The sequence below is a fragment of the Dermacentor variabilis genome, chromosome 2 (assembly GCF_050947875.1).
Source record: "Dermacentor variabilis isolate Ectoservices chromosome 2, ASM5094787v1, whole genome shotgun sequence".
In the NCBI taxonomy this organism is placed as follows: Eukaryota; Metazoa; Arthropoda; class Arachnida; order Ixodida; family Ixodidae; genus Dermacentor; species Dermacentor variabilis.
In genome coordinates, this window is record NC_134569.1 from 86,291,183 (window position 1) to 86,302,386 (window position 11,204).

Genomic DNA, 11,204 nt, shown 5'->3' on the forward strand with positions numbered 1-11,204 from the left:
TTATTATTATTCTTTAATGAAAATAAAATGAAAGCAGAGGTTGGCTCCAGTATTGGCATCGGCTGCTCCTTTGGCAGGTAAAACAAAGACACAAAAAATGTGATATGCACTGGCGACAGACAAATGACACGAACGTTTCCAAAATTCTAGCTACTGAAAAAAGTAAAAGGACTCTAAGTGACATGCACAGTTCCTGTAAACGAGTGAAAGCTTTCTTCATGATACAGGCCGGGTTAGCCTTTCAGTCGGTGCTGCAATCTTTGCTTGAACGCCAATGTCGAAAACACAAAACGCGCTATCACTCGCCCATGACACGTCGCGTAAGAACGCTTAATTTTCTGGTGCCGTGTCACTGCACCAGAAAATCTTTCAATTCCGTGCAGATTTTCTTTAATACAGCTTTTGAGAGCTTGCGTACTATTCCAATAAACGCGAATGTAGCTCACCCTGCTGGTTTTGTGCCCCGTCCCAAGACCCCTCGTCCAACACCGGCCCCTCGTCCAACACCGGCCATGTGTTGGACGAGGGGTCTTGCGCTAAGAAATGTAGTTTTGTAATAAGGCAAACTCGAGTTAGCCTGTTGAATTCTAGAAGCGATCAGTTACTTTTTTCGACATCTCGCTAACAACTGTTCGTTCCAGCAATCAATTGGTCGCTTGTTGAGGCCACGGACCATCCTGCGATAAGCAGACAACTATATCTAGCTCACGTGGATGCAAAAACTACAGAACTCGTAAGTTGCGTAGGACTCTCTCGCAATTTCCTTTACTTACGTAGTTTACGTACTTACGTACTTTCCTGTACTTTCCTGTACAAATTTGGCCGAGGCATTTTCATAACGAGCATAATAATATAGTCACTGAAGGAACTCCATTCTTTCGCATTTGCACGTCCAATAGCATCCATGGATTTCCAATATTCGTCTTTGTTTCATTGCTTTGCATCTTGGTCTTTAATTTTATATTGAGTCAGCAATCTTATCGTTCAATATATCTAGCCATCTGATTGACCATGGCGAAGACGGTTGTCTCGGTGGCGTAACGTTTCCCAGGTGTGTAACGTTTCCCCCACGCAAAGGCACCAAAATGGGGCTGCTTAAGGGATTTGTTAGGAAACCTTAGGTACGGCGCACTTAAATTTACTCGAAGAGGAACGAACGCCTTTTACGCGTAATGACGTGGAAACGCAACATATAATCGCTCGGTGGCTGGTTTTAGGTTTTGGAGGTTCGGAGTCTGTATCAAGCCGCTGATATAAGTGCAGGCGAAACTGAAAACAAAATTCCGCACTGGAGTAGCTGGAGGATTCTTTCAATTTACGTGCAGTGTACTTTCTTCTATATATTTAAATTTCACACACGCACTGCCTGAGGCAAATTTGGATCAACTGATAGGTGCTCTACTATACATCTTGCACGTAGGTAAATTCGAGTTACCTGAACGGCACCACTCGTAGGGCCTTGTTTTAGCACCCTCTTCACCTCGGCTATAACAGCTGTTTGCTTGAATAAGCTTAGCGCTCGGCAAACAGAAGCTGATGCATGCAATGGGTGGGGTGTTACGTAACGAAGTCATCTTCATCTTATGTAATACCCCTAGCAAAGGGGTCTTTAAGGCAATAAAACTGAACTGAACTGAACTTCAAAGGTGACCTGAACCAGCCCTTGTGCTTGGCGTGAAAACACAGTCCGCAGATAGCAAACGCTTCTGTGAACATTCCAGCCAAATTTTGCAGTCGTGCGCGGCGCGTGGAACTTACAAGCGGAGCGCGAAGTCTCATATTGCTCAAACGCTTTCTCTTCAAACGAGGCCTTCTCGTCACCCGCTTCGAAGCTGCTTGCGGCTTGCATACGCCGTCATAAGCATGACTCTCACAGACGGCTGCTATTGGCTGATAGCTGGAATTACTACGGAAATAGGTTTGGATCAGTTCGCGTGTTCCAACTGTTGGTGCGTGTATTTATTCATAAAGTTAAATAAATAGGCTAAAGTAAGCGAAAATCTACTTTTGAATTTCGATAAGAATTACGTACTTCCGGAACTGCTCAAGCTCGAACGCGGCTGCCCGCGTAGGATTTAAACTTTGGCCAAGATGCTTATCAGTGTCGCAGCCCTTTGCTCTCGTTAATTTTAATTAGTTTTGAACACTCAACTAGCATCGAACCATGTGAAACCTAAGATCAGGCCACACGTACGCTTGCCAGCACGAACTCACTCCTGGCCGCTCCTGGCTAGACGCTTTGGCAGACACCGCTTCGTATTGAGCTATTGACACCGCTTCAGAATACGCAAATTCGATGTGGATGCGGTCGGTCAAACTGGTGCCGGAGAAAGTCCTTCCGCACCAAGTAGCACGTCCAGACTGGAGCACGTGAGCACGAGCGCGTACTCCAGCACTCCAGCCCTGTTGCGCACAAAGCAAATGCTGCGCATACGCACTACAGTTGCACGTAGTTGTGGTGTGCTACGTAGCGTAGATACTGTGGCTGTCGCGGGGTGCCGAGACGAGCCCGCTCGCTGGCCGCACTGTGGCTCACTGAAGACAACCGGGATAGGCGCCCAAATCGGATGCAGTGGCGTCTACGTTAACATCCGGTTATAGCTACACTGGTTAACCTCCCTGCCTTCCTTCTCCACTTTTTCCTTCCTTAACATCCAAAATCAAATTTCAACTGCGCGCCACGGTGACGTTCAGTGGGCGGAGCGTTGTGGGCACACCGCAGGCCTGTGCACACTGCTTTGCGACGTCGTGCTACTTGGGCCGAAATTTCCGCTCCCAAGCCCGGCGTGACGATAGCGTTTACGTCAATATCACCGCGGCTTACTCCCAAGCATACCCGTTAGATTCTATGGCAGTCGCGCAAGGCGGTTTGACGCCCTAGATCGAAGTGAAGCGGCCTTGTGCTATCTAGGAGGCGTGGACACATGCCGCTCCGCCGTAGCCTTCGCAGTGCAAGTCATTGAAGAATGGGCGGAAGCACCGCGAACGACATCGTTTGATTGCCAATAACTCGGCTTCTGCTGAACAGAGTTAAGTACATTCTGCGGCGAAGTATTTTGTAAATACTCTAACATCAGATGCATTTCCTGACTTCAATATAAAGCGGTTCAGGGCTCCTTTAAAATAAATAAGCAATGGTACTGAAAGAGACGAAAGCATTCCACCAACAGGAACTCGCCGCGAACCTGCCCAGAGTATACTTCAGATACATTCTCTTCTGGATCTAATAAGATAATCCGCATGACTGTTTTATTTTTTTGCCTTATTGGAACCGCCCGAACCCCCCCCCCCCCTATTTTCTAGGGCTCTCGATTCACCATAACCCTCACTTTTCTGCCCTCTTTCTCAAGGTTTCGTTGGTATGTCTACTACTTTTTTCGAGCTTCGTTCCAACCTCATCTACTATATCGATTGTCGCTCCCTCGCTTTATATTTACTTCGCTGTTGGGGTATTTACGCTTTCCTTGCCATTTAAAGAATGAAGATGAGAACAAAAAGATATCGGTAGATTACCATATTTTAATTTTGTTGCTGAAGTCAGCGAAATTAGACCGAGAACAAGCGCGCGCGGGGGACAGACGCAGAGTGGTCTTGTCGTTCAAACGAGAAGAAAGACGGGCGCAATGCCCAGACGACGCTGATTTATTCAGGAAGAGTGGAATAAATTAGGAGAGACAGAAGAAGAAAAGCCGAGGAAACGTTTGAAATCTGAGCAGAAAATACATTATTTCGCATGTGTCTGCCTGGAAACGTGTAAAAGGTCCGTCGCTCTCGTCCCTCTTCCGCAAATAACTTACCTTCGTTCTTAAGTACTCGGTGGATGAATGAAAATACCGGGAAAAACAAGAGCGCGGAATTTAGGCACAGAAAGATATTGAAGACGAAGCAGCAGGACAGGAGGAAGGAAGGAAAGAGCGCTGTGCAAGGGCCGCTTTGACTGAACTCGGAAATGAAGACAGAATCGTAACGAGACTTGTGTCGTCAGGTGCGACTTGAATATGTTGGATTTATGCAAATTCCGCAGTGCCAGAAATACGAAGGATGTGAAAGAAATTTGGCAGCGTGCTTTATTCGTTCTTTTTTTCCCTTTCTTTTCTCTTTTCTTTCCTTTTTTTGTTTGGCGAGTGGCATGCTGGTGTTTACAAAGCCACATACAAGAGTGAAGCGCTGTTCGCGTGTGGGCAGCAGTTCAATTCCTCTCAATTGGTGGTCGGACTGAGGGAGAGAGATAGAGAGAGAGCAAAGAGAGGAAAGGCAGGGGGCTCAACCAGACGAGTGTCCGGTTTGCTATCCTACACTGGGGTTGAGTGAGGGAACTAGAGGAATAGAAAGAAGGAAGGAAGTGACGACTGTGTGCAGTGAAGCACCGTGACACAAAAAGTGGACTTCGACAGGTGGTGGTAGGACTCAGGGATTCATCAAAAAAGAAATGTAGAAGCGGAGCGAGGGAGAGCGCGCGTCTCGCGCCTTTAACAGCTGTTGTGGTACTTGCGAATCTCTCTCAGACTTCTCTCGCAGTTGTTTCATCGTGAAGATGGGAAAGTGAGGCACGTAATTGAAAATTGATGACTCATGCTAATGTGTCACGGGAAGATAGGAGTCGCACCCGCTGCCGATACACATCGCGCCATTTTTCGGTCGCTCAGCTAGTATAGGGAACATTCGCGAGTTGATCGCGGTGTGCTACTATAATGAACACAAGAAAAAGCAAGCACACACGCGCGCGCGCACCCACACGACCGCACAAACACAGACCCACACCACCTCCCCTCCCCCTCCCGCCCACACGTATGTATGTGCGTACGCGCGCGTGTCTGTCGCCGTTTAAAGTTGCATGAGACAGTTTATCGCTTTGCAACTGCTGAACCTTCTCTCTCTCTCTCTCTATCTCTCTCTCTCTCTCTCGTTTTCGTGGCATACGCCGAACCATGTTTTCTTTGGCGTGTGCAGAGCTCTATGTGGCTCCACCAAGTATTCGATCCCATTTCAGCGACGTGTGATCCACCGTGACTCCTCGTCGGTGGTACCGTCGTGGGCATACCGTCACTGCTGCGGGAACTCCTTAACGTGTTGCCGCAGCACGCTACGTGATCCCGCATCACGTTAACGTGAACCCGAATCCCTCCTAATTTCAGTTCTGTTGGTGTCACAGTCATCGTTGCCCTATTGTCGTCAGTGTCATTGCAATCATTGTTGTTATGATGATCATCATCATCGGTTCTCGTGGTAAGGACACGTTATTGCTGTTTCGTACCACTCTTAAGGCTTTCATGTATGGCTTACTTTCTACAATGTTTTTCTGTCAAGGTTTTTGATCAGGTTTATGTCATGAGTGGTCCATGAATCTGTGATTTTATACCAGGTGTTTCTGCGAAGTCTTCCAAGATCTATATATATATATATATATATATATATATATATATATATATATATATATATATATATATATATATATCACCTGTGGCAGATAGCAGAATTTTGATCATTGAGCTGGATTTCATGAATAGGCGGGCGTTAGTACGACGAAAATACGCAATTGACTAATTAACACAATACCCCGGAACTATTTAGGTATTTACCTAAATAGTCTAGGTAGGGCATGTATAGGAATTTACTAATTGTAGCGGGTGGGATTGCAGAACATATCCACTTGGAACGAATATTCAGAATGACGTCATTTTCGAGATATGCGCTAACTAATTTGCGATAATAATACACCGTTGTTCCACTTACTTTTTTAACAAGACGCCGTTTTATGCACTGAACCAAAAGCAACTACACCAATGCATTCCGTGGCACACTGTAGGAATGAATATCTCGAAACTAGTGCGGTCATTAGGTTTATATCAAGTGTATGTGCCTTGCGAACTTACTGGCTACAATTGGTAAATTACATGCATGTGCCGCACCCTAAGTAGTAAAAAACATATTTAGTGAAATATTGGTAACTGGTTGAACATATATTTAGATATCTGGTGCAACTAATGTCCATCTCTTCGATTAACCCTGCTCTATGACTGGAATAGTGCTATCTACCCGTCGTTTTTAATAGCATTTGGCAGTCTTCAGAAGAACACCCTATATATGTGATGACATTGTCTACAGGAGGAACCAAGCCCTTCATTTCAGTACCTCCTTGACTTCGATGTTCTCTGTTTAAGGAACAAAGACACACTATGCAGAATCACGAGTGGTCAACATTACACATTTATCTTCCGCGAATATCCGAACCAGCAATCCAAATGGTATGTTGCCTTTTTTGTAGGGTATACACAGGGTTTCTTTCTAAAGAACCTGGGTAGCGCGTTTCTTCTTTCCATAACTTTTTAAAGATCATCCTGCGAAGCATCTCGCACTGCGATGCGCCTAACGTAAAACAATATTTACGACGTGCAACGTTGAAGGTTTAATCGAAACCATGATCCAGAAAACGTTCTTTTGAATTACGCTAAATAAAAGCTACCAACGGACGGGGGAGAAGAAAGGATGCTGAGGTCGCCAAGAAAACGTACTGCGTTTGTTGTGTCACTGCGCATTTACCTCCCACAAGGCGAAGGGAAACGAGAAAGTGTCAAGACAGGAGCTCCTCGTACCCGTGGGGGATTCCCCGCTTTGGTGGGGGACAATATTGGCCGGGCGTCTCGCAGCACATATAAAGGATGGTTATGGCAGCAGCCGAGCGTGGTATACACAGTTTCTTTGCTGCTGCGGCCAGGTTAGGTAGGCGTCAATAAACCTCTCTCTGCGGGAAAATGGCAGAAACAACGAGCCATCCTCGCGAATGGCTGAGGTGATTCCCCATTCGGCAACTTGCCGCGACCATCAAACCGCCCGAAGCGGACCGCGGCGGGAGCGATGTCCGTGGAAGGATGTCACATGGAAGCGGAGGAGTCGGAGGACAGCACGGTTTCTCGTGGCTGCACAGTTCCGTAGCGGAGATTCGTGATGCCGTCTTCAGATGTGCAATATGTCGTCGTGCTGCAAGTTTAATGGCTCGCCGGGATAGCTGCGCGTCTCCGGATAACGGCTGTCGTCGCACCGTATATTTATGAGCCGCGGTGATCTGGAACGCGCGTTCGGGTGACGTATAGTGCCGAAACTCGAAAACGCGGAGCAGTTGTTCTCGGTCGACCGGCCACATCTACGTGCTCTCCAATCACTATTTTGTTTCCACTTCGACAGTGTTAGGACATACTGTTTATTAGACAGCCGTGAGAGGAAGCGCTTTAAGTTGGCCGCGTAATGACAAGGGCAGCTGCAAGCTAGGCTAGGTCGATCGTTCATTGCCGGCGCGTTGTTGGAGGAAGGAGGCATTCTGTCAAGCCTATAGGTTGGTACCAGCTTGCGAGGTTTGACATATTGAGTCAAATGGCTCCAATAACGAAGCCATATTTTTCTTCTCAAGCAGAAGGAACGAAATCCAATTTTGTTCGTGGATAGAGGCTGCATCGTAAACTTAAACATAGACAACGTTATGCTATTCTTTCTCTTCCTCGTGCAACAGCTTCGAATTTCTCATTTCAGCGGAGCACTATTCTATTGAAACAAAGAAAATGCAATTGATATATATATATATATATATATATATATATATACTGACAAATACGGGGTAGTTTTATTTCAAATGCTCATTGATGCCTGAACTTGCGCGCGCTACAACATGCTACTTGAGAGTTGGGCACTATTCATAGGCGGAAAGTTTTAAGTTTTCGGGGGGGGGGGAGAAGGGGGTGGCTGGGACTCGACCACCTTTCTAATATATATATCATAAGAAGTCAACAAACACTGACACTAAGGACAACATATGGGAAATTACGTGTGCCTAATGAATGAAATAAAGAAACGATAAATTAATGGAAATGAAAGTGCATGAATAAACAACTTGCCTCAGGTGGGGAATGGTCCCACAACCTTCGCATGCATGCATCCTCGTCCACTAAGTTCAAATTACTCACTTACTGATGTAGCAGCAGAATCAAATTCGTCCCTATTGCAGAAAATCAGGTAATCAGTAACGTAGCGAAATACCTCAATAACTCAATCCCCCAAGGCCTTCTCTAAGCTCTTATATTTACCTGAGCAAGATTGACAACTGCTTAGAGAAGGCCGCAGGCGATTGTGTTATTAAGGTATTTCGTTACGTTCATGATTACATGACTTTCTGCAAAAGAGACGAATTTGATTCCGCTGCTACCTTAGTAAGTGAGCAATTTAACCTAATGGAGGAGGATTACTGTTTACCAAGGAATTTCCTCAGAGACGCGTTATACAGTTTCTAGACATTTCCTTGGTCTTCCAACAATATCACATGTGATGGCAGTACTCCCCTAGATCTTCGAAGCCATTGCTAAACTTTCAATCCAAGCATTCAAAAGTAGTAAAAAACGGAATTGCCATGTCGTGCCTTAAGTCTTCCCTCACCAGATCCTGCATGCACAAAATAAGCGCCAGTTTTAATGCAGAGGTCCGGCGCCTATTAAAAGCAGGGTACCCTAGGGTAGCAGTGGCCACTGTGGCTGAATGTCTAATGAAGTCGATTTCGAGGGGGACGTACGTGATTACAGAAGGCAGTAACAGCAAGAAAAAAGTAGTGGCTATTCCTTACATTCATTCAGTATTGCACAGGCTTAAAAAGTTGCAAATAGTCAAGTTCCAATAATCAAGTAAGATATGCGCTGCCGTGCAGAGAAAAAAGGCACAGGTGAAAGGCAAAAAAAGAAAAAAAAGGTACATATATTTGTCCAGTGAAGCACATCGAGAACAACAATTTTACTGACTGTCGTGTTGGTGTGGTATATAAGGTTCACTTTAGCTGTGGCCATTTTTACGTAGGGCAAATGGGGTGGGTATCAATCAGAGGCTAATGGAACATAAAAGGTCGTTAACCGGTGGATAGCCTTCTAATCTTTCTTTACATTGCCAAGGTTGCCAAGATTGTAACTGCACGCCTGAGTTAGTTAAATGCGCGATATTGTATAGACATAGGAATGAAGATACGCGTCCTACGATCGAGGCATGGCATATCAATAATGGTGGAAGTGCGTGCGTGAGTCAGCTTTCAATTAGCTTACATAAGGAAGAGATCAAATGCCTTAACAGTTGCCTCTAGCATAGACCGGCACATGTACCCAATTGACACATGATGCGACCATTCCAGAGCATGCGCAGATGAGTTATATGTCTTCTTTCTTTCTTTTTTTCCCCTCAGTGCTTCCTTCAGTTGATAGTCGGCGTTCGCGTTGTCCACTTCTCTTCTCGTGTGTCCGTGTCTGCACGTCTTACCCCTTCTTTGCATTATGAATCCTTACCAACTAGCTCAGCTTTCTGTCGTTCTAATGGTTCTACCAGTTCCTACAGTGCTACTGGAGCTGTGATTCTCCCATCGAGCTTCGTTTCTATGCAGCTAAAATTTTGGCACGTTATGACATCAACAGCAGCGGAACTTGCGGCTCTCCGAGGTCCTGTCGCTTATGTGATTCTACAACCACCCAATCTATGGGCAGTATTTTGTGATTATAAAGCCGCACTAGAAACTCTACAGTTTGCCTGGCGTCATGGCACTGTTGGGCAGATGGTGGATGAACTTAGACACACGGACCACCGAGCTTTCGAGAAAGGGCATGATATTATATTTCAGTGGCTGTCGAGCCAATGTGAAATTACCGGCATCGACGGGCAGATGAAACAGCCCTCTTCGCTCACCATCAAAATCGTACGAATACCGTTGTCGAGAACCAGCGCTGCGCCGCAACTTTGCTCACTTGCGCGTAGCATTAAGCGTCGACATTGGAATTTGCCGGACTGTACTGACTCCAGGTTATATGCACTGGACCTTGACATGCTATTTCACCTTCCACCCGGATTTTGCATTCGTGATGCACCTTTAGTCTGCCACCTATGGTTGGGCGTCGCCTTCGCGAACTCTTGTTCATTCCTTATTGGAGCAGGCAACCGTACCGTATGCAACTTTTGTGGCGGGGATGGAACCATAGACCGAATTCTGTGCCATTATATATCCCACAACTCTCAACCCGATGTTCTGCGTGTGAGTTTCAGTCGCTTAGACGACACACCGTTCTCGGAAGCTAAGTCCATAGACCGTGGCCGCAGACCTCTATGTGCACACGGCCACCAAAGCGCTAGTGCTCATTTTCAAGACATCCGGACTAGGCGAGCGCTTGAGAATGAGCATTCATCATTAGTGAATATATATGTGAATGAAATTTAATCTGCGAGCGTGTGCACAATGACTCTTCTTCTTCCTTTTTTTCTCCCCCCTTTCCCCGCGTGTAGGGTAGCCAACCAGGCAAGACTTTGGTTAACCCCCTTTCTTATCGTTGGTTACATAACGAGGGCCTCGAATCCGGCAACATTGATGCCTTCAGGTAGCACGTGTGGGTTTACTGACCAGTTGCCTTCACCCAAAAAGATCACGTACTCGTGACGCCTGCGGCAGAGAGGATCTTCGACATACGCCACCATGGTTTGGGAGTGACGGCGCTGGCTAACACTCTCAGGGTTAGTTCTAGTAGTAACGAATAAATACCTCAGAAAGTTAAAGGGAAGACGGCGCCGCGGCAGCTCAATTGGTAGAGCATCGCACGCGTAATGCGAAGACGTGGGATCGTTCCCCACCTGCGGCAACTTGTATTTTTCATCTATTTTCAATTCCTTTAATTTATATTTTCTTTATTTCAATTATTAAGTACAAGTAATTTCCCCTGTGCTGTGCTTGGTGTCTTTGTTGGCTTCTGATGACACCATGAACCGTATTAAATATGTCAAGACATTCACAAACTCCGCTAGTCCTCACGCCTTAGTATTGAGCTGCAATGGGCACAGGGACATGGTCGGAATCGCTTCAACGAAATTGGCAGACCAACTTGCTCGATCACCCGCCCCATCTGAGACACCTATCATGATTTCCGTCGGATGCCCTCGCTTTCCACCAAGCAGTGAGATCTAGCCTTGGACGGGACACACGCGCCTTGATCCTCCGTTTGCCTGCTTTCTTCCCCGCAACCTTACCCGGGCGCAGGAAGTATCTCATCGGAGGCTTCGGGTTGCAGTGGCCCTCTCAACATCGGTCAACTGTGCTCGGGGATCGACAAACGACAACCAGGGAATGTGGTTAAGTGCTCAGCTCCTGTGACAGTGTCAGATGCTCGACATCTGCTTTGGATGCGACCTGGAACGTGGGTGAC

The 11,204-nt window shown here is 46.3% G+C and overlaps 1 non-coding gene across 1 annotated transcript; it reads left to right on the forward strand.

Moving 5' to 3' along the window:
- The first annotated feature begins 10,571 nt into the window (after positions 1-10,571).
- TRNAT-CGU (transfer RNA threonine (anticodon CGU)) lies at positions 10,572-10,643 on the forward strand. The gene has a single exon. It is a non-coding gene; the product is annotated as a tRNA-Thr (tRNA).
- The last annotated feature ends 561 nt before the right edge of the window (positions 10,644-11,204 follow it).